The sequence below is a fragment of the Pseudophryne corroboree genome, chromosome 5, assembly GCF_028390025.1.
Source record: "Pseudophryne corroboree isolate aPseCor3 chromosome 5, aPseCor3.hap2, whole genome shotgun sequence".
NCBI lineage: Eukaryota > Metazoa > Chordata > Amphibia > Anura > Myobatrachidae > Pseudophryne > Pseudophryne corroboree.
The window spans coordinates 353,965,264-353,988,251 of record NC_086448.1 but is presented as its reverse complement, the minus strand read 5'-3'; positions in this window follow the sequence as shown (position 1 = coordinate 353,988,251).

The following is a 22,988-nucleotide window of genomic DNA, read 5'->3' as shown; positions in this document are numbered from 1 at the left end:
TGTCGAAAGTGGCCCGCATTTTTGAAAAAATTCTGCATCATCAAATTAATTGTTTGTGCAAAACTTCAGACATGCTGAAATTTGCCCAGATGTAATGCACGCACAATATTGGTGGACTTATACGGCAGTACCTCTGGATGTATACGGCAGTACCCCTGAACTTATACGGCTGCACTACTGGACTGGACTTATACAGCAGTACCCCATGACTTATACGGCAGTACCATTGGACTTATACGGCAGTACTCTGGACATATACGGCAGTACCCCTGGACTTATACGGCAGTACCCCTGGACTTATACGGCAGTACCCCTGGACTTATACGGCTGTACCCCTGGACTTATATGGCTGCACCACTGGACAGGACTTATACAGCAGTACCCCTGGACTTATACGGCAGTACCACTGGACTTATACGGCAGTACCCCTGGACATATACGGCAGTACCCTTGGACATATACGGCAGTACTCCTGGACTTATATGGCTGCACCACTGGACCGGACTTATGGCAGTACCTCTGGACTTATACAGCAGTACCACTGGACTTATATGGCAGTACCCCTGGACATATACGGCTGCACCACTGGACTGGACTTACATGGCAGTACCACTGGACTTATACGGCAGTATCCCTGGACTTATATGGCAGCACCCCTTAACTTATATGGCAGTAACCCTGGACTTATACGGCTGCACCACTGGACTTATGGTAGCACAGGACACCACCACTGGACTTATGGCAGCACAGGAAACCATCACTGGACTGATGCAGCACAACACAGCACCACAGGACTGGACTGGACTTATACAGCAGCACTGGACTTATGGCAGCACAGGACACCACCACTGTGACTGGACTGACGCAGCACAAGACACCACTACTGGACTGATGCAGCACAAGACAGCACTGGAATGACACATAAGACAGAGCAGGTCGCCACACCACTTTCCCGCACAGACACTGAGGAGACACGTCCTCTTGCTTCACTCTCCAGGACTGGAGAGAAAATGTCGGCGACGCACAGGTCTTTATATGGAATCCAAAACCAGCGAGAATCCGACAGTTGGATGATGACGTTTTGCCTCATTCTGGTTAAGTTAGGCGGGAAGTTTCGAGCCAGACTTGGATCCGGGCTCGGGATGTGATGTTCGGGGGGGTTCAGTTCTCAGGGAACCAAACCCGCTCATCCCTATTTTCTATAGTATTGCAAGTATTCTTATTTTATCTCAGTAATCACGTGCTGAACCAACATTTTATTACCAGTATAAAATCTGTAAGTTTCTGGCTGCTTTACGAAGTATTAGATTCTCTTCAATTATCCACTCTGGGGTAATTGTAATAGCCTGCGAACTGCAGGCATCAGCTTATTTCCAGCGATTCTGTTCAATGTTTTTAAGTACCATTTCTTTAAAAGGCAAAACCAGTGTCATGATCCGGGTAATTCATCACCATTTCTTACCTTCCAAGTGTCTCCTGAGAAAGGCCCAGCTCTCCAAGCCTGGATTCCACCTGCGCTGTCTGCGTGCAGCACGCTGTGTACCATGGCCTCAGTCTCCCACATGCTAAAGTTCAAACAGACTTTCCTTCCAGATTCAAACATAGGCGCAGCCATGTTTGGATTCATCACATGTTGCTTAACAGCCTATCAGCTACACTCTGGACTCTGCCTGATTACCCAGCAGCTGCACTCTGGACTCTGTCTAATTATCCAGCTCACCAGCTGGGATAAATTATCCTGCTCACCAGCTGGGATAAATATCCTGCTCCAGGGCAGGATAATTGTCAGTGCTTTGGTTGTTAAACCTTGTACACATGTCTTTCCTGTCTGTGAAATCTACAGTTCGAGTCTCCAGGTATTCCAGCTCCTGTGTTCAACTCCTGTGATTCAGCTCCACTTAGAGACCCGCACCAGTTACCAGCTTGCGGTGCAGCCAGACTTCTGTTGTTCTAGCTCTGCTCCTTGGTTATCTGCTGTGATACCTACATCGGCTTTCAGCTTCCAGCGTTGGACTCTGTTCCGCTTCCGGCTTCCAGCAGTGTTTGGTATCTCTCCACTCCCGTTGTTTGTAGCTCTCCAGCTACATCGGTGTTCCGCCATCGATCTCCGCTCCATCGGTGTTCTGCCATCGATCTCCAGCTCCATCGGTGTTCCGCTATCGATCTCCAGCTCCACCGGTGTTCCGCCATCGATCTCCAGCTTCATCGATATTCATCACCATCGGTACTCACCATCGGACTCTAACATCAACGGTGAGTTTTGCTACACCTTCCCGTCTCATCCGGTTCCATCCGGCATCCCCGGCAGTTCTTCTGTGTTTTTCTCAACCTCTGAGCATCTATCTCGACTCCAGCTCTCGGAGTATAACCTGCTGGTCAGTACCTGCTTGTTTCCCTCTTCAGTGATTAGTTGTGGCCAACGGACATTACATCTCCGGGTCTTACAGTGACTTTATTTCCAACTCATTCTATATTGCCACAATATCCTTCTACCACTGTACTAAAGGAACTGTACTGTTGTTTGCATTGCACAATCTACCGTTGAATTACCTGAACTGCCTAGGTGTATCAGAACTGTGTGTTTAATAAACAGACTTTATTTTACCACGTTCTCTTCATCACGCCTTCGGGCTTTGGTATCTAATCATACTGCATGTCCATGAACCTAATCTCACCTCCTCAGTTCACTTACACACCAGCCCCTACAACTGAGGCTTCCCCCAGTCAGCCTCAACCCTCAGTTGTGACAACCAGGTTAAATGATTGCTACTTTAAAACATTGTGCATTCTCACTGGGAACCAGCCGATGTCTGCAGTTCACAGGCTATTATATTCAGCCCTGGGAGTCTGATACAGAGATGGACACTGCTCACACACTCTAGCATTCATTGCCGGATTCATTGGTGCGGTAATATCAGGGCCGATTCTAGACTTTGTGGAGCTTAGGCCAAAAGTTTCCTTTTGGTGACCACACCTCCCAAATTCAAAATAGGGACAGTGGGTAAAAATATAGGGGTGTGGCTTCATTGGTAAGGGGCGTGACCACAGAATAGTATCAATTCACATTATACCACACAGTCAAATTACACCACACAGTAGCACCCATTATACACATCATGCCATGTTGGAGCCCCTTATACACATTACATCACAGTACAGCAGAGCCCCTTATACACATTATGCCATGATAGAGCTGCTTATACACATTTCACAAGGTAAAGCCCCTTTTATACATGTCACGCCAGGTAGAGCCTCTTATACATGATGTGACAGATAACCTAGACTCATATGGAGCAATGGGGTCATTCCGAGTTGATCGTAGCAGTGCTAAATTTAGCACAGCTATTATCAGGCACTCAGACATGTGGGGCGACGCGCAGCACAGGGCTAGTCTGCATGCATGTTATTGCCCCCCCCCCCCTCACAAGTGCAAAAGCATCACACTGCGGCGATGCTTTTGCATTTCAGGTGTACTTCCAGCCAGCGCAGCTCCTGCGGCTGGCCGGGAGAACCTCTTTGCTGCCCGGGTCGCAGCGGTTGCGCGTGACGTCACGCATCTGCCGCGGACCGCCCCCCCCCATTGGTCCTGCGTTGGCCAGACCACATCCCCTAAATGGCGGCTTAACGCCGCTGTCTAGCCCCTCCCGTCTAGCGACCGCCTCTGCCTGTCAGTCAGGCAGAGCCGATCGCTAGCCTACGACGATCGGGTAATTACTGACCCGATTGCACCGCAGCGATAAACTGCAGCATGCAATCCGTTCAGGATTCCGGCTCCGGTATGGTGGTCGCTGGGAGCCCTGCCACCGGCAACCTGAAGACCACCCGCTGCACCATGCTAGGTGCAAGATATATGTCTGAAACATGCTTCTCTCAGAACTGCAGCGTATTGGATACACACCCATGCCACTGCTACATGTCAGTGGCTATATATGATCACATTGTCAACGCCCAGACTACACCTCAAAAATCCCTTGTTCATGGAAAAACAAATCCAGTTAAGTTGTATCCAACTGAGAACAGTATGGACATACATAAAGATTTGTAATTAGCATCTGCGCATGAGCTGTATGCAGAAATTCACCATTTGCGTCTGTGAACAGAGATCCATGCAACTCAGCCCCTTAAAGTGGAAATGGCAAATTAACATACTGTATCAATACTGTCCTATGGTAACAAATATCTGTTATACTGTAAGTAATCACCAAATAATTAGTGTAACTGTGGTACTGTAAATCTCTGATAAGTCTATTTTAGTATCCCCCCTCTTGAGGACATTTTGTTGGCTTAAAATCCACCAATGATCCAAAGCATCAGAGATACTCTTATGTTGCTGAAATCTACACAAAAGCAATAATGTTGCACATAGAGCTCAGTGTAGCAAAAGCTATTGTAGCCTAGCTGCGAAGGCAGACGGCTACACACCATGTTTAGGGTCGCAGCAGCTGCATGTGATGTCACGCAGCCACTACGGCCCACCCTGCAAACGGTTTGGACACATCTGCGTTGTCCGGACCGCAACCCCCGAATGCCGCCGCAACAACGCCGACATGCCCAGCGACCTCCTCAGTCAGGCAGAGGCGATCACACAAGTGAGATGCCGTCGCGTCTCACAGTGCGCGCACACTCAGTGCGGATGCTGCACATGCGCACATTTCATTGGGCTTCAGCCTGCATACACTGTTGCTGCAGCAACCAGGTCAGAATAAGACCCATAGTGCTGATGATCAGAGACCTCAGATATTTACAAGGAGGCCCACATAAAACATATACATATAGCTTTCCAAATGTCCTTAATGTAATTATAGAAAAACTGTTAGCCTAGTGCCCCCCAGTTGAGTAGAGGCTTGTAAACAACACATAGGGGGACATTCAATTGTTTAAAAAGTCAGTTCGGTGTCTGTTTTTTCCTATCTAATAGACAGGAAAAAACAGACACTCAACCAACCTTTCAAACAACTGAATATCCCCCATAGAATATGTTACGTTTATGCAGTCAATTATACTTGCCTACCCTCCCGTAATGGCCGTGAGGCACCCGAAAATTGGGTCAGCCTCACCGGCCCCCCAAAAAAGGTGGGCAAGCCTCCCATTTTCCCTGTCAGGCCCACCGCACCCCACCTCGACCGCACACAGCAGGAACAGGTGGGAAGTCCAAGGTAATCTGATTCGGGTTGAATCCCATCATTGTAGCTCCGCCCCCCGCTATATAGTGCCTATTTTCTCGGCACTGTATAGTGGGGGCGGAGCCGCGAAGACGCGTTCGTGATGTCACGCCCCCCCGGACTGCCCACTTCCCAGTAATCATGCCCCCGGACAGCCCAAATTGACTGACCATGCCCCCCGGACAGACCATCATGCCGCCGGCCATGCCCCCATGCGCCTACAATGCTGCCTCCTCCCGGAGGAGGGGGCAGCAAGTAGGCAAGTATGCAGTCAATAAACTCATGTTCTGTTTTTAGACATGAAACAGCTTGATATGTGCTCTCATTTATTAATCTGATGTAAGAAATCCCCTCATAGTAATTCATCTCTGACATTGAAGCACAGGCTGCTAATGATGCAATTATATTATACAATTATAATTATATTATACAAATGAACAAAAATATAAACAAATATGCTTTTATGTTGTAACAGGGCCGAAACTAGGATTCTTGTGACCCGGGGCAAGGCAGTAATGCGGCGCCCCCCCCCCCCCCCCCCTCCAGCAAGCACACATCTATTTACTCTGGGTCATATTCTATATAGATGAACTCCCTATAGTTGTACCCCCTATAGATTTTTTTCCCTCTATATATTCTCCCAATAGATGCACTCTTTAAAGGTACTCTGCAAATATGTACTTCTTCTAGATTTACTCAAGATATATATACATTTCCTATAAATACAATTCCTATGGATGGGCTCACTATAGATGCTCTCACACACTGTAGTGTCTGTGATCTCCCATGCACAGAGGTCGCTGCCTGGGGCCAATGTGTGAGGGCAGGGGGCTGCTGCTCTGATGATCCTCAGAGGAGCAGTGTGTGGGGTCAGTTCTGGAACTCAGCAGCTGCTGCCTCTAGTGTCTGTGTCTCTGTGTACACTCACAGCTCCTGTCCGGGTACAGTATGTGATTGTAGGAGAGTAGTGGGGGGCAGGGCCATGCACAGCCCTGTATAGAAGTCCCAGCCCACTGACTGGCTGGGACACTGCAAAACTTTCCCAAGGCTTCCCCAGCCCAGGTGAGAATGAGTACCGACACCTACACAGGCTGCAGTCGCAATGCTAGGAGCAAGGCACATGGAGATAGCTGCTGTATGTATGCCGGTGACCATGCTATAAGGAGGAGAGGATGCTGCAGTTTTGGGGGTGGGGAGAGTGGACAGCTTGCATTCACTTAAATCCCCCCCCCCCCTACCTAGTTACGACCATGGTTTTAAATAAAGATGAGCGAGTTCGGATTTACTCGGTTCTTTTCGCCATAATTATCGCCATTTCTTGTTTTATGGATTTTTCTAATTGGCTAACCAAAACACGTGACGTCCAATAGCCAATAAGGAGATTCAGGTAAATCCGAGTAAAACCGAACCCGCTCATCTCTAGTTTTAAGGGGTGGTCTTCAGGTTGCCGACTGTTGGGATTCCGGCGCACAGTATACCGGCACCGGAATCCCGACAGCCGGCATACCAACAGATTTTGTCCCTCGTGGGGGTCCACGACCCCCCTGGAGGGAGAATAAATAGCGTGGCGCGCGCAGTGTGCCACTGTTCCCGCAGTGTGATGAGCACAGCGAGCCCACAAGGGGCCCATTTGCGCTCACCACACTGTCGGTATGCCGGCGGTCGGGCTCCCGGCGCCGGTATGCTGGTCGCCGGGAGCCCGGCCGCTGGCATACCATACTACACCCGTTTTAAGATATATAAAGATTTGCACTCATCCTTCCTTTATTAATGCAGAACGTCTATAGCCAGCCTAATCCCTTACAGTTTACAAGAGAATCACCACTAGAGCAATTACAATTATTTACTACCAAAGTGGATTGGTTAGCAATTTATAATATCTTTATATCACGCTTATAGCATCTCTGCTAAAGCAAAACAACTTTTATGTTCTTAAATGAGACCTTTGCAGTTTATAACAACTCTCACCATATATGGAATTTACATATTTATTTCTTCTACTTCTGTAGCACTATCTCTCAGAGACGTATGCCTCTAAGGAAAACACTGGTTTGACTGTACTGAACATATTAATGTGATTGTTATGTTTTCAAAGGTTTATAGAACAAGTCCTGATTTTTCAATTGATAATATTTTGTATGACATTATTTTAATTATTTTTAATTAGAATTATTCAATAAACTATTAAATATTAATATATAACTCGCTTCTATTGAGATTTTAACATTTCTAAATTATAGATGAGTGAATGACAGCCAGTGCTGCCTTTTTTTTTTCTCATTTCCATTGTTTGATTTATTGAGGATCACAGAATACCGCTATTGCAAGCAGATGTCTTTCGTTTTTCCCTATTTTATTATCCATTTGAAAGATTTATTAAAGCTACTGTATATGTCGCACTGCAGGCATTTTTATCACTTTTTTTCCTCCCATCACAAATACCCGCAGAGACACCTAGCTGGTTAGTGTGCTGGTAGGGTATTAATGTAATGCTATAGGGTAGTAATAATGTAATGTAGTGGGCAATATTAATGTAATGTGTACAGTATATGTTACAAAAGCCAACATTTTATATACAATTTTCATATAGACCTGTAACACACATATACTGTAACTCCCCATAAGAGAGATAGGAAAAACAGGTGGTTTAATAAAAATTCAAATTGCCATTTCTTTTACTCTGAGGGTGTCATGCCCGAAGATTTAGTTGGGTTGGGAGTGGCGTGAGTAGCTGGAACAGGAGTGAATGTAGAATGTTAGAAACTGGGAGGTCTGATCCAGTTCCTACTCATAGGAGTATTGAGACTCTGAGTTGTAATGATAAGAGTCCCGGACAGAGTCACTAGGAGATAAGTAGGAAATACAAGGAACTCACAATTTGTCTTTGCATGAAATGGTACAAACGCATGACCAGGTAGGAAAAGAGGTGTTGGAAACTTTATTAGAGAGCACCAGGATGAGATGTAGCTGTGACCATGGTGAACATACTAGCATCAGTGGACTAGCTGGATTGGTGCTGGAAGAGCAGCAGAGCAGTACACAGTGATGTAGCCGGACTGAAACTGGATTAATGACTGGACTGGAACTGGATTGATGACCGGACTGAGACTGGACTGGAATCAGACTAGTGACAGGACTGGAGCCAGTGAGACAGTTTGTGATAAGCAAGAACTGAAAACACAGAACTGGACTGGCATATTGGAAAGCAACGTTAAACTGGCTAGGAGCCAGTGTACATTTAGTACTTTTTCAGGGGCTGCTAAGACCTGATTGACCGTTGGAGTCAGGTGATGCCATGGGACAGCTTGAGTGGATGAGAATGGGTCAGATGATCCATTCCAATAAGACTGTGCCCATGCCAGGCTGCCAGTACAAACTCTGTTGTGCAGGATGCTGGCAAGGCATGCTGCAGGGAATGACAAACAGAGACAGCAGGAGAGGACTTCAGCGAGAGCTAGGATAGACATCATAGGAGTAAGTAACCTAGCTTAGCACTCTGGATGGTGACAGAGGGAGCTATTGATTTACAGTACAAATTAACATACTTGATCTCTTAAAAACAAAGGCTTAACTAACCTTTTGGCAACACAGTAACATAGCACAGTAACAAGCTTTGCTAGACTGTAGTCATTCCTGCAAACAGGGCCATATTATAGGATATGGTTTTAACATAGAAACATAGAATCTGATGGCAGATAAGAACCACTTGGCCAATTTAGTCTGCCCCTGTTTTAAAAATATTGGCCCTCATTCCGAGTTGTTCGCTCGGTAAAAATCTTCGCATCGCAGCGATTTTCCGCTTAATGCGCATGCGCAATGTTCGCACTGCGACTGCACCAAGTAAATTTGCTATGCAGTTAGGAATTTTACTCACGGCTTTTTCATCGTTCTGGAGATCATAATGTGATTGACAGGAAATGGGTGTTACTGGGCGGAAACAGGCCGTTTTATGGGCGTGTGGGAAAAAACGCTGCCGTTTCCGGAAAAAACGCAGGAGTGGCTGGAGAAACGGAGGAGTGTCTGGTAGAGATGAGCGGGTTCGGTTTCTCTGAATCCGAACCCGCACGAACTTCATGTTTTTTTTCACGGGTCCGAGCGACTCGGATCTTCCCGCCTTGCTCGGTTAACCCGAGCGCGCCCGAACGTCATCATGACGCTGTCGGATTCTCGCGAGACTCGGATTCTATATAAGGAGCCGCGCGTCGCCGCCATTTTCACACGTGCATTGAGATTGATAGGGAGAGGACGTGGCTGGCGTCCTCTCCATTTAGATTAGGAGAGAGAGAGAGAGATTGACCTGAGGCTGATACTGTAGAAGAGAGTGCAGAGTTTAGTGACTGACCACAGTGACCACCAGCAGTGCAGTTGTTTTATTTAATATATCCGTTCTCTGCCTGAAAAAAACGGTACACACAGTGACTCAGTCACATACCATATCTGTGTGCACTGCTCAGCCCAGTGTGCTGCATGCCTGCATCATCTATGTATATATTATATATCTGACTGTGCTCAGCTCACACAGCTTATAATTGTGGGGGAGACTGGGGAGCACTGCAGTGCCAGTTATAGGTTATAGCAGGAGCCAGGAGTACAAGACAGTCACATACCATATCTGTGTGCACTGCTCAGCCCAGTGTGCTGCATCATCTATGTATATATTATATATCTGACTGTGCTCAGCTCACACAGCTTATAATTGTGGGGGAGACTGGGGAGCACTGCAGTGCCAGTTATAGGTTATAGCAGGAGCCAGGAGTACATATTATATTAAAATTAAACAGTGCACACTTTTGCTGCAGGAGTGCCACTGCCAGTGTGACTGACCAGTGACCTGACCACACTGACCACCAGTATAGTTAGTAGTATACTATATTGTGATTGCCTGAAAAAGTTAAACACTCGTCGTGTGACTTCACTTGTGTGGTGTTTTTTTTTTTATTCTATAAAAAACTCATTCTGCTGACAGACAGTGTCCAGCAGGTCCGTCATTATATAATATATATACCTGTCCGGCTGCAGTAGTGATATATATATATTTTTTATATCATTATTTATCATCCAGTCGCAGCAGACACAGTACGGTAGTTCACGGCTGTAGCTACCTCTGTGTCGGCACTCGGCAGTCCATCCATAATTGTATACCACCTACCCGTGGTTTTTTTTTCTTTCTTCTTTATACATACATACTACTACATCTCTTTATCAACCAGTCTATATTAGCAGCAGACACAGTACAGTACGGTAGTTCACGGCTGTGGCTACCTCTGTGTCGGCACTCGGCAGTCCGTCCATAATTGTATACCACCTAACCGTGGTTTTTTTTTCTTTCTTCTTTATACATACATACTACGACATCTCTTTATCAACCAGTCTATATTAGCAGCAGACACAGTACAGTACGGTAGTTCACGGCTGTGGCTACCTCTGTGTCGGCACTCGGCAGTCCGTCCATAATTGTATACCACCTAACCGTGTTTTTTTTTTCTTTCTTCTTCATACATACATACTACGACATCTCTTTATCAACCAGTCTATATTAGCAGCAGACACAGTACAGTACGGTAGTTCACGGCTGTGGCTACCTCTGTGTCGGCACTCGGCAGTCCGTCCATAATTGTATACCACCTAACCGTCGTTTTTTTTTCTTTCATCTTTATACATACATACTACGACATCTCTTTATCAACCAGTCTATATTAGCAGCAGACACAGTACAGTACGGTAGTTCACGGCTGTGGCTATCTCTGTGTCGGCACTCGGCAGTCCGTCCATAATTGTATACCACCTAACCGTGGTTTTTTTTTCTTTCTTCTTTATACATACATACTACGACATCTCTTTATCAACCAGTCTATATTAGCAGCAGACACAGTACAGTACGGTAGTTCACGGCTGTGGCTACCTCTGTGTCGGCACTCGGCAGTCCGTCCATAATTGTATACCACCTACCCGTGGTTTTTTTTTCTTTCTTCTTTATACATACATACTACTACATCTCTTTATCAACCAGTCTATATTAGCAGCAGACACAGTACAGTACGGTAGTTCACGGCTGTGGCTACCTCTGTGTCGGCACTCGGCAGTCCGTCCATAATTGTATACCACCTACCCGTGGTTTTTTTTTCTTTCTTCTTCATACATACATACTACGACATCTCTTTATCAACCAGTCTATATTAGCAGCAGACACAGTACAGTACGGTAGTTCACGGCTGTGGCTACCTCTGTGTCGGCACTCGGCAGTCCGTCCATAATTGTATACCACCTAACCGTGGTTTTTTTTTTCTTTCTTCTTCATACATACGTACTACGACATCTCTTTATCAACCAGTCTATATTAGCAGCAGACACAGTACGGTAGTTCACGGCTGTAGCTACCTCTGTGTCGGCACTCGGCAGTCCGTCCATAATTGTATACTAGTATCCATCCATCTCCATTGTTTACCTGAGGTGCCTTTTAGTTGTGCCTATTAAAATATGGAGAACAAAAATGTTGAGGTTCCAAAATTAGGGAAAGATCAAGATCCACTTCCACCTCGTGCTGAGGCTGCTGCCACTAGTCATGGCCGAGACGATGAAATGCCAGCAACGTCGTCTGCCAAGGCCGATGCCCAATGTCATAGTACAGAGCATGTCAAATCCAAAACACCAAATATCAGTAAAAAAAGGACTCCAAAACCTAAAATAAAATTGTCGGAGGAGAAGCGTAAACTTGCCAATATGCCATTTACCACACGGAGTGGCAAGGAACGGCTGAGGCCCTGGCCTATGTTCATGGCTAGTGGTTCAGCTTCACATGAGGATGGAGGCACTCAGCCTCTCGCTAGAAAAATGAAAAGACTCAAGCTGGCAAAAGCAGTAGCACCGCAAAGAACTGTGCGTTCTTCGAAATCCCAAATCCACAAGGAGAGTCCAATTGTGTCGGTTGCGATGCCTGACCTTCCCAACACTGGACGTGAAGAGCATGCGCCTTCCACCATTTGCACGCCCCCTGCAAGTGCTGGAAGGAGCACCCGCAGTCCAGTTCCTGATAGTCAGATTGAAGATGTCAGTGTTGAAGTACACCAGGATGAGGAGGATATGGGTGTTGCTGGCGCTGGGGAGGAAATTGACCAGGAGGATTCTGATGGTGAGGTGGTTTGTTTAAGTCAGGCACCCGGGGAGACACCTGTTGTCCGTGGGAGGAATATGGCCGTTGACATGCCTGGTGAAAATACCAAAAAAATCAGCTCTTCGGTGTGGAACTATTTCAACAGAAATGCGGACAACAGGTGTCAAGCCGTGTGTTCCCTTTGTCAAGCTGTAATAAGTAGGGGTAAGGACGTTAACCACCTCGGAACATCCTCCCTTATACGTCACCTGCAGCGCATTCATAATAAGTCAGTGACAAGTTCAAAAACTTTGGGTGACAGCGGAAGCAGTCCACTGACCAGTAAATCCCTTCCTCTTGTAACCAAGCTCACGCAAACCACCCCACCAACTCCCTCAGTGTCAATTTCCTCCTTCCCCAGGAATGCCAATAGTCCTGCAGGCAATGTCACTGGCAATTCTGACGAGTCCTCTCCTGCCTGGGATTCCTCCGATGCATCCTTGCGTGTAACGCCTACTGCTGCTGGCGCTGCTGTTGTTGCTGCTGGGAGTCGATGGTCATCCCAGAGGGGAAGTCGTAAGCCCACTTGTACTACTTCCAGTAAGCAATTGACTGTTCAACAGTCCTTTGCGAGGAAGATGAAATATCACAGCAGTCATCCTGCTGCAAAGCGGATAACTGAGGCCTTGACAACTATGTTGGTGTTAGACGTGCGTCCGGTATCCGCCGTTAGTTCACAGGGAACTAGACAATTTATTGAGGCAGTGTGCCCCCGTTACCAAATACCATCTAGGTTCCACTTCTCTAGGCAGGCGATACCGAGAATGTACACGGACGTCAGAAAAAGACTCACCAGTGTCCTAAAAAATGCAGTTGTACCCAATGTCCACTTAACCACGGACATGTGGACAAGTGGAGCAGGGCAGGGTCAGGACTATATGACTGTGACAGCCCACTGGGTAGATGTATGGACTCCCGCCGCAAGAACAGCAGCGGCGGCACCAGTAGCAGCATCTCGCAAACGCCAACTCTTTCCTAGGCAGGCTACGCTTTGTATCACCGGTTTCCAGAATACGCACACAGCTGAAAACCTCTTACGGCAACTGAGGAAGATCATCGCGGAATGGCTTACCCCAATTGGACTCTCCTGTGGATTTGTGGCATCGGACAACGCCAGCAATATTGTGTGTGCATTAAATATGGGCAAATTCCAGCACGTCCCATGTTTTGCACATACCTTGAATTTGGTGGTGCAGAATTATTTAAAAAACGACAGGGGCGTGCAAGAGATGCTGTCGGTGGCCAGAAAAATTGCGGGACACTTTCGGCGTACAGGCACCACGTACAGAAGACTGGAGCACCACCAAAAACTACTGAACCTGCCCTGCCATCATCTGAAGCAAGAAGTGGTAACGAGGTGGAATTCAACCCTCTATATGCTTCAGAGGTTGGAGGAGCAGCAAAAGGCCATTCAAGCCTATACAATTGAGCACGATATAGGAGGTGGAATGCACCTGTCTCAAGCGCAGTGGAGAATGATTTCAACGTTGTGCAAGGTTCTGATGCCCTTTGAACTTGCCACACGTGAAGTCAGTTCAGACACTGCCAGCCTGAGTCAGGTCATTCCCCTCATCAGGCTTTTGCAGAAGAAGCTGGAGACATTGAAGGAGGAGCTAACACGGAGCGATTCCGCTAGGCATGTGGGACTTGTGGATGGAGCCCTTAATTCGCTTAACAAGGATTCACGGGTGGTCAATCTGTTGATATCAGAGCACTACATTTTGGCCACCGTGCTCGATCCTAGATTTAAAGCCTACCTTGGATCTCTCTTTCCGGCAGACACAAGTCTGCTGGGGTTGAAAGACCTGCTGGTGAGAAAATTGTCAAGTCAAGCGGAACGCGACCTGTCAACATCTCCTCCTTCACATTCTCCCGCAACTGGGGGTGCGAGGAAAAGGCTCAGAATTCCGAGCCCACCCGCTGGCGGTGATGCAGGGCAGTCTGGAGCGACTGCTGATGCTGACATCTGGTCCGGACTGAAGGACCTGACAACGATTACGGACATGTCGTCTACTGTCACTGCATATGATTCTCTCACCATTGAAAGAATGGTGGAGGATTATATGAGTGACCGCATCCAAGTAGGCACGTCACACAGTCCATACTTATACTGGCAGGAAAAAGAGGCAATTTGGAGGCCATTGCACAAACTGGCTTTATTCTACCTAAGTTGCCCTCCCACAAGTGTGTACTCCGAAAGAGTGTTTAGTGCCGCCGCTCACCTTGTCAGCAATCGGCGTACGAGGTTACATCCAGAAAATGTGGAGAAGATGATGTTCATTAAAATGAATTATAATCAATTCCTCCGCGGAGACATTGACCAGCAGCAATTGCCTCCACAAAGTACACAGGGAGCTGAGATGGTGGATTCCAGTGGGGACGAATTGATAATCTGTGAGGAGGGGGATGTACACGGTGATATATCGGAGGGTGATGATGAGGTGGACATCTTGCCTCTGTAGAGCCAGTTTGTGCAAGGAGAGATTAATTGCTTCTTTTTTGGGGGGGGGTCCAAACCAACCCGTCATATCAGTCACAGTCGTGTGGCAGACCCTGTCACTGAAATGATGGGTTGGTTAAAGTGTGCATGTCCTGTTTTGTTTATACAACATAAGGGTGGGTGGGAGGGCCCAAGGACAATTCCATCTTGCACCTCTTTTTTCTTTTATTTTTCTTTGCGTCATGTGCTGTTTGGGGAGGGTTTTTTGGAAGGGACATCCTGCGTGACACTGCAGTGCCACTCCTAAATGGGCCCGGTGTTTGTGTCGGCCACTAGGGTCGCTAATCTTACTCACACAGTCAGCTACCTCATTGCGCCTCTTTTTTTCTTTGCGTCATGTGCTAATTGGGGAGGGTTTTTTGGAAGGGACATCCTGCGTGACACTGCAGTGCCACTCCTAAATGGGCCCGGTGTTTGTGTCGGCCACTAGGGTCGCTAATCTTACTCACACAGTCAGCTACCTCATTGCGCCTCTTTTTTTCTTTGCGTCATGTGCTGATTGGGGAGGGTTTTTTGGAAGGGACATCCTGCGTGACACTGCAGTGCCACTCCTAAATGGGCCCGGTGTTTGTGTCGGCCACTAGGGTCGCTAATCTTACTCACACAGTCAGCTACCTCATTGCGCCTCTTTTTTTCTTTGCGTCATGTGCTGATTGGGGAGGGTTTTTTGGAAAGGACATCCTGCGTGACACTGCAGTGCCACTCCTAAATGGGCCCGGTGTTTGTGTCGGCCACTAGGGTCGCTAATCTTACTCACACAGTCAGCTACCTCATTGCGCCTCTTTTTTTCTTTGCGTCATGTGCTGATTGGGGAGGGTTTTTTGGAAGGGACATCCTGCGTGACACTGCAGTGCCACTCCTAAATGGGCCCGGTGTTTGTGTCGGCCACTAGGGTCGCTAATCTTACTCACACAGTCAGCTACCTCATTGCGCCTCTTTTTTTCTTTGCGTCATGTGCTGATTGGGGAGGGTTTTTTGGAAGGGACATCCTGCGTGACACTGCAGTGCCACTCCTAAATGGGCCCGGTGTTTGTGTCGGCCACTAGGGTCGCTAATCTTACTCACACAGTCAGCTACCTCATTGCGCCTCTTTTTTTCTTTGCGTCATGTGCTGATTGGGGAGGGTTTTTTGGAAGGGACATCCTGCGTGACACTGCAGTGCCACTCCTAAATGGGCCCGGTGTTTGTGTCGGCCACTAGGGTCGCTAATCTTACTCACACAGTCAGCTACCTCATTGCGCCTCTTTTTTTCTTTGCGTCATGTGCTGATTGGGGAGGGTTTTTTGGAAGGGACATCCTGCGTGACACTGCAGTGCCACTCCTAAATGGGCCCGGTGTTTGTGTCGGCCACTAGGGTCGCTAATCTTACTCACACAGTCAGCTACCTCATTGCGCCTCTTTTTTTCTTTGCGTCATGTGCTGATTGGGGAGGGTTTTTTGGAAGGGACATCCTGCGTGACACTGCAGTGACACTCCTAGATGGGCCAGGTGTTTGTGTCGGCCACTAGTGTCGCTTAGCTTAGTCATCCAGCGACCTTGGTGCAAATTTTAGGACTAAAAATAATATTGTGAGGTGTGAGGTATTCAGAATAGACTGAAAATGAGTGGAAATTATGGTTTTTGAGGTTAATAATAATATGGGATCAAAATGACCCCCAAATTCTATGATTTAAGCTGTTTTTTAGTGTTTTTTTAAAAAAACACCCGAATCCAAAACACACCCGAATCCGACAAAAAAAATTCGGTGAGGTTTTGCCAAAACGCGGTCGAACCCAAAACACGGCCGCGGAACCGAACCCAAAACCAAAACACAAAACCCGAAAAATTTCAGGCGCTCATCTCTAGTGTCTGGGTGAACGCTGGGTGTGTTTGTGACGTCAAACCAGGAACGACAAGCACTGAACTGATCGCAGATGCCGAGTAAGTCTGAAGCTACTCAGAAACTGCTACGAGGTGTGTAATCGCAATATTGCGAATACATCGTTCGCAATTTTAAGATGCTAAGATTCACTCCCAGTAGGCGGCGGCTTAGCATGAGCAAATCTGCTAAAATCCGCTTGCGAGCGAACAACTCGGAATGAGGGCCATTGTTACTTCCAGCCCTATTTGATCCTTATTTCTTTTTAAGGATATCCTTACAGTATGTCTATCCCATGCATGTTTAAATTGCTCCACTGTCTTAGCTTCTACCACCTCTGCTGGTAGGCTACTCCACTTGTCCACTACCCTTTCTGTGAAGTAATTTTTTTATCAAGTTTCCCCTGAACCTAATTCACGCCAATTTCAGGGCATGTCCTCATTTTCTATTACTTCTTTTCTTTTGAAAAATATCTGCCTCCTGTACCTTGTTATAACCCTTGATTTATTTGAAAGTTTCTATCATCTCCCCCCTTATACTTCTCTGCTGCAAACCATACATATGCAAACCATACATATAGATCTTTTTGTCTTTGCAGGTAAGTTGTGTGATGTAAGCCATACACCACTTTAATTGCCTTTTTTTGTACAGGCTCTAATGTATTAATATCCTTCTAAAGATAAGGCCTCCAGAATTGAATACAGTATTCTAGATGAGGACGCACCAATAACTTATACAGTGGCATTATTACTTCTTTCTTTTTGCTGCTGATTCCTCTCTCTGTGCAACCAAGTATCAACTTGGCTTCCTCACTGCTTTGTTGCAATGTTTACCTACCTTTAAGTCACCTGAAATAGTGACACCTAGATTTCAGTATTAGTAGTTTCCAATATAGTGCCATTAATATTATATTTAGCTTTTGAATTTTGAGACCCAAGTGCATGATTGTGCTCTTTTGGCATTACACTGTAATTGACATGTGATACCCTGAAACTGCAGCCCAAATCAACTGTGGCACTACAGGTGCCAGCATGACTTTAATAAAAGTAAAATGTTTGCTGGAGTTGCATAAGCACTGTGCCAGCAGCCTACAGCTTGCAGCACAGAAGGAGTTAACAGCACAGCTCATAGCAATACAGATCAGTCTGCAAAATGCAAAGTGCATGACTCACCCATTTGCAAACTAAGAGCGGGAAATCCCAGATAGAATGTGGTCCTGGGAATGCAAAGTTATAAAAGGGTTGTCCTGCAGCAGCCTGGAGAAGAGTGAGCTGAGGAGAGTGAGCAGGCAGTGAGGAGACTGAGAGAACAGTGAGCTGAGGTGATCGGGGCAGAGGCGGGAAGACGGAGAGAGAGAGGACCGCGGTGTGAGGGGAACGAAGAGAGCGCGCCCACCCGCCAGACTCGCTGCTGCCTGCCACGGCCAGAGCAAAGGAACAACACCGCCGCGTGTACAAGAGAGGGAGGTGGCTCAGGTCACAGAGGCTTCCTGACACCTGCCCAACATCAAAGACGCCACGGCACAAGGGCTCGAGATCCGGAAGGGGGGAGATCGCGTGGGAAGAGGATTCCCCTAACAACAGTCATACGGGAGAGGCTGCAGTGACTGGGAGCACGGCTGCAGACAGCAGGAGCAACGAATATACCGCAGGTACTCTCACTTATCCCCAATATCCCAGCTATCCGGGTTACAGGAACCCCAAGTACAGAAGTACTGTACCTGGGTCTTCATAGATGTTTCCATGTAAAGTAGAGGGTTATCATTAACTGCCGCCTGTCAGAAAAGGGGGACGCCCCTAACCCTAAACAGCTCCGTCAAAGACTTGCCCTATGTAATAACGCCTCCTAACGGGTCCATGTTATGACCTTCACACTTGTACTGCACCCGGTTGTTACAGCACAGTTCAACAAAAGGTAACAGGACTGTGCAAACCCCTGTTCTTACTGTGCAAACCCCTGTTCTTACTGTGCAAGCCAGAACTGGTCTGTTTACTAGTTTATATCACTGGATGATAACTGACTTACCTTTCTGTGGATACAAATGCGGTTGGTACCGTGAATCATTACTGCTGTTCTGTATTATGGAGAAAGTGGTTTTGCATGCCTGTTCACAACTGTTTACCTTGCGTCCACTGACGCCTCCTTAGAAGTCCTCTGTTTCAGTATAAGCAGTCTATTAGAGAGACATTGGCCGCAGACGCCTCTGGGGCGCAGGAACTGAACGTTACGGTCCCGCATATAACGCCCCCCTTGTGGACAGTTTAGGGATGGCTCCCGCGTTACTGCCAGGATATACTTTACCCTAATAGGACATTATCCTCCAAATGATTGGTAGTACGGGTGAAGTATTTGATTTGGTCAAAGTTATACCTTCGAGGTGTTAAAACTGTGAATGTTGTTATAAGACAGGGAAAGACTCAGGTTATTGTAATAATGTTCAACCTATGCAACTGTGTTTAATGAAAATTGAGTTACAGCGGTGACTGATATCGTCAGTGCAATAAATGGTTGTCACCGTCTCCATGTGTCGTGGTCCTTGAGCACATTGGGTTTGGGTTGCCCTTCCGGGGTTCTCCTGGTCCTTCTGCCCCAGCCTTACAGGTGAGGAGAAGAATAGACGCTGGCCAAGACATCGTTGAAGAGTGGATACGGCCGATTACGAGACCGACAGAGTTTCAGGTACGAACCCTTTTATAGAGATATTACACACACTCTTCTGAACATTCTTCTAGTCTACTTAGATCATCAATCACTGTTTTTTACCCCTCCTGGTGTGCCTGCCCTGTTGCACACCTTTCTGTCATCTGCAAAAAGGCATACTTTCCCTTCAATACCATAACTTTGCAATATAACTATTAAAGATATTAAAAATCACTGGTTCAAGTACAGATCCCTGGGACACTCTACTGGTAACAATTCCCTCCTGTGAATACACTTAATTTACTACAACTCTGTTTCTTTCCTGCAGACAATGGGGGTCATTCCGAGTTGATCACACGTAGCAACTTATTGCTGCTCGTGCGATCAACCCAATGCTGCCTATTGGGGAGTGTATTTTAGCATAGCAGGGCTGCGAACGCTTGTGCAGCCCTGCTATGCTAAAAAAGTTTCACGCAAAACAAGACCAGCCATAGACCTACTTACATTTTGCGACGAATCCAGCGATGCAGGTCCCGGATTTGACGTCAGACATGCACAGTTCCAACCCGATCGCACCGCTGTGAAGAAGTGCAGCGTGCGATCGGGTCGGAATGACCCCCAATATCTTATCCATTCAACCATCTTAGTTTCAAATCTCATGCTTTAAAACTGATTTAACAGTCTGCGATGTTTGGCAGTGTTGAGCTTTAATAAAGTCTAAATAAGCTATATATATATATATATATATATATATATATATATGCCCCCCTTTATCTATTACTTTAGTCACCAGTCAAAAAAGTAAATACAATTAGTTTGACATGATCTACCCCCCCCCCCCCCCCTCTCCTTCTCCCCTCCCCAGTAAATCCATGCTATTTGGGATCCTGTAAGTTCCTGCATTTGCGATAATTCACAACTTCTTCTTTTAAGAGTGTTTCCATCATTTTCCCTACTACTGATGTAAGGCTCACTAGTCGGTAGTTGATTCTTCCTTGCTTCCACTTTTGTGCAGTGGACTACTGTATGTTTACTCTTTTTCCAGTTCTCTGGAATTGCACCTGTAGCTAGTGACTGGTTGAATAATTCTGTTAATTAGAACCCCTTTAAGTTTTTTTGTATCCTTGGATGTATCAAATTGGTACCATTGAATTATCAACTTTCAGTTTTGAGAGTTCTGTTAGGACTTTCTTCTCTGTAAAAGTACTCGTTTTTACCTCATTTTTTTTAATATGTCTACAACTTAACTGTGGCCCCCCTTCCCTCTCTTTCTGTGAATACCAAGCAAAAATAATTAAGGTGATCTGCTATCACATTCAACAAGACTCCCACTCTCTGTCTTTAGTCTTATTATACCACCTTGTGTTTTTCTTCTTTCACTTATATACAGTACCTTAAAAAAGCTGTGCCCACTTTAATCACTGACTGGCAGGGCCGTAACTAGGTGTGTGCCAGTGGTACCTTGCACACAGTGCAACTGCGCTGTGGGCACACCATCTGGCAGCAGTACCCGCATGACAACTCTCTCTCACTGTCTGCTGCCAGCTGTCGCTGCAGCACTGCCCTATGTGTGGTGTGCGTTCAGCTCCTCTGCTGCTGAACGCACCCACAATCTGCACCAACATAGTGCCTTCTCCCCAGGCCTGATCAGGTGCTCCACCTCTGCTTCCCCCTGCAGTGTCCAGGGAGAGAGTCTCTCACAGCTGACTCCCACAGTGCCCCGTGCCACGTGGAGGCAGGCAGTCAAGGGAGGACGGAGGAGGCATTCAGTCCAGCTCAGCTCACACTGACTACTGCTGCAGCAGCCCAGCCTGTAGCTTCTCATCCCTCACTAGTCTCCGCTGCTTGTCTTCCCCTGTGTGTCTGCAGCGTTTGGGTGGGAGGAAAGTAAGTACTGTATAAAATCAATCTATCTCTCGTTCTTTCTCTCTCTCTCCGTTCCCCACATGGTAATGTGTAAAAAGGGACTCTACCTGCCATGTGTAAAAGGGGACTCTACCTGCCATACTGTGTAAAAGGGGGCTCTGCTTGCTGTACTGTATAATAGGGACTCTACTTGCCGTAATGTGTAAAAGGGGACTTTACCTGCCATACTGTGTAAAGGGTGACTCTATCTGGAGTAATGTGTAAAAGGGGACTCTACCTGCTGTACTGTGTAAGAAGGAACTCTACCTGCCATAATGTGTAAAAGGGGACTCCACCTGACGTAATGTGTAAAAGGGTACTCTAAGTGGCATACTGTGCAAAAGGGGACTCTACCTGCCATACTGTGTATAAGGGGACTCTACCTGGTGTAATGTGTAAAAGGGGACTCCACCTAGTGTAAAGTGTAAAAGGGGCTCTACCTTGTGTAATGTGTAAAAAAGGACTCTACCTGGAGTTATGTGTAAAAGGGGGTTCTACCTGGTGTAATGTGTATAAGTGGCAAAACTGTGCAGCGTAATTTGAATAATGGAGACTACTGTGTGGCGTAATATGAATTGGTATTATTTTGTGACCACGCCCCTTCCCCATAATTCAACTGAAGCCACACCCCTATATATTGATGTGAGACTATGGCACGCACTGGCCCTATTTTGAATCTATGGGGGGAGGGCACCAATTCTCTTTCTGGCACAGGGCACCAAAATGTCTAGTTATGACTGGGCCATTTTTTCCTCAGCTTGTGCCTTTGCACATCTAATTACCTTCTTAGTCTTCTTCTGTCTAACAAGATACAGCTCTTTGCCTTCATTATTTTGCATCTGCTTATATTTCCTAAAGGCATCCTTTTTTACTTTCACAATACTTGCTACATCTTTTGCAAACAGGCTTCCTTTTCCTTGTGTTTTTCCTAATTCTTTTGATACAGAGGTCTGTTGCCTTTAGAATTCCCCTTTTAATTTTTTCCACCTCTCCTGCACTCCTTTCAAGTTCCTCTACTGTGCCAAAGGGGTGGTATTCATGTGACCGCCGGTCAGCTGACCGACAGTCACATGACCTCCTCCACCAGCCCGACGGGTCACTGTCCCGATGGTCGGCATGCCGACCAACAGGGACTGTTTCCACTCATGGGTGTCCACGACACCCATAGAGTGGGAATAGAACCCGTGGCGACCGCAGGTCGCCACCGAGCCCGCAGCGTGGCAAGCGCAGCGAGCCCGCAAGGGGCTTGCTGCACTTGCCCCTCCCCGCCGGGATCCCGGATTCGGTATGCTGCCGGGATCCCGGCGTCGGTAAGCTGACCGGCGGTCAAGAGACCGCCGGTCAGCCGTACTACACCCGTGCCAAAGAATCACTTATACTTTTTACCATTCCTAAAAAATCAGCCTTGCTGAAATTCAACACCTTTGTTTTGTATGGAATGAGTCAGTCTCTGTCTTTGGGGGTCATTCAGATCGAATCACTGAGCTGCTAATTTTGCTGTCCTGCATTCAGATAGTCGCCAACTCCAGGGAGTGTGTATATTTGCCGTGCAAGTGTGCAATCCTATGTGAGTTGTTAAAATCCACTTTGTGCAGTCTCTGCGCAGCCCAGGGCTTACTCCTACAGTGCGATCACAGCTGACGTCAGACACACTGAAAATGCTTGGGAATGTCTGTGTTTTTCCGGACACTCCCAGTAAATGGTAGTTACGACCCACAAACTGCTTCCTCCTGTCAATCACCTTGCAAACAACCGTGCAATTGGATTTTTCAC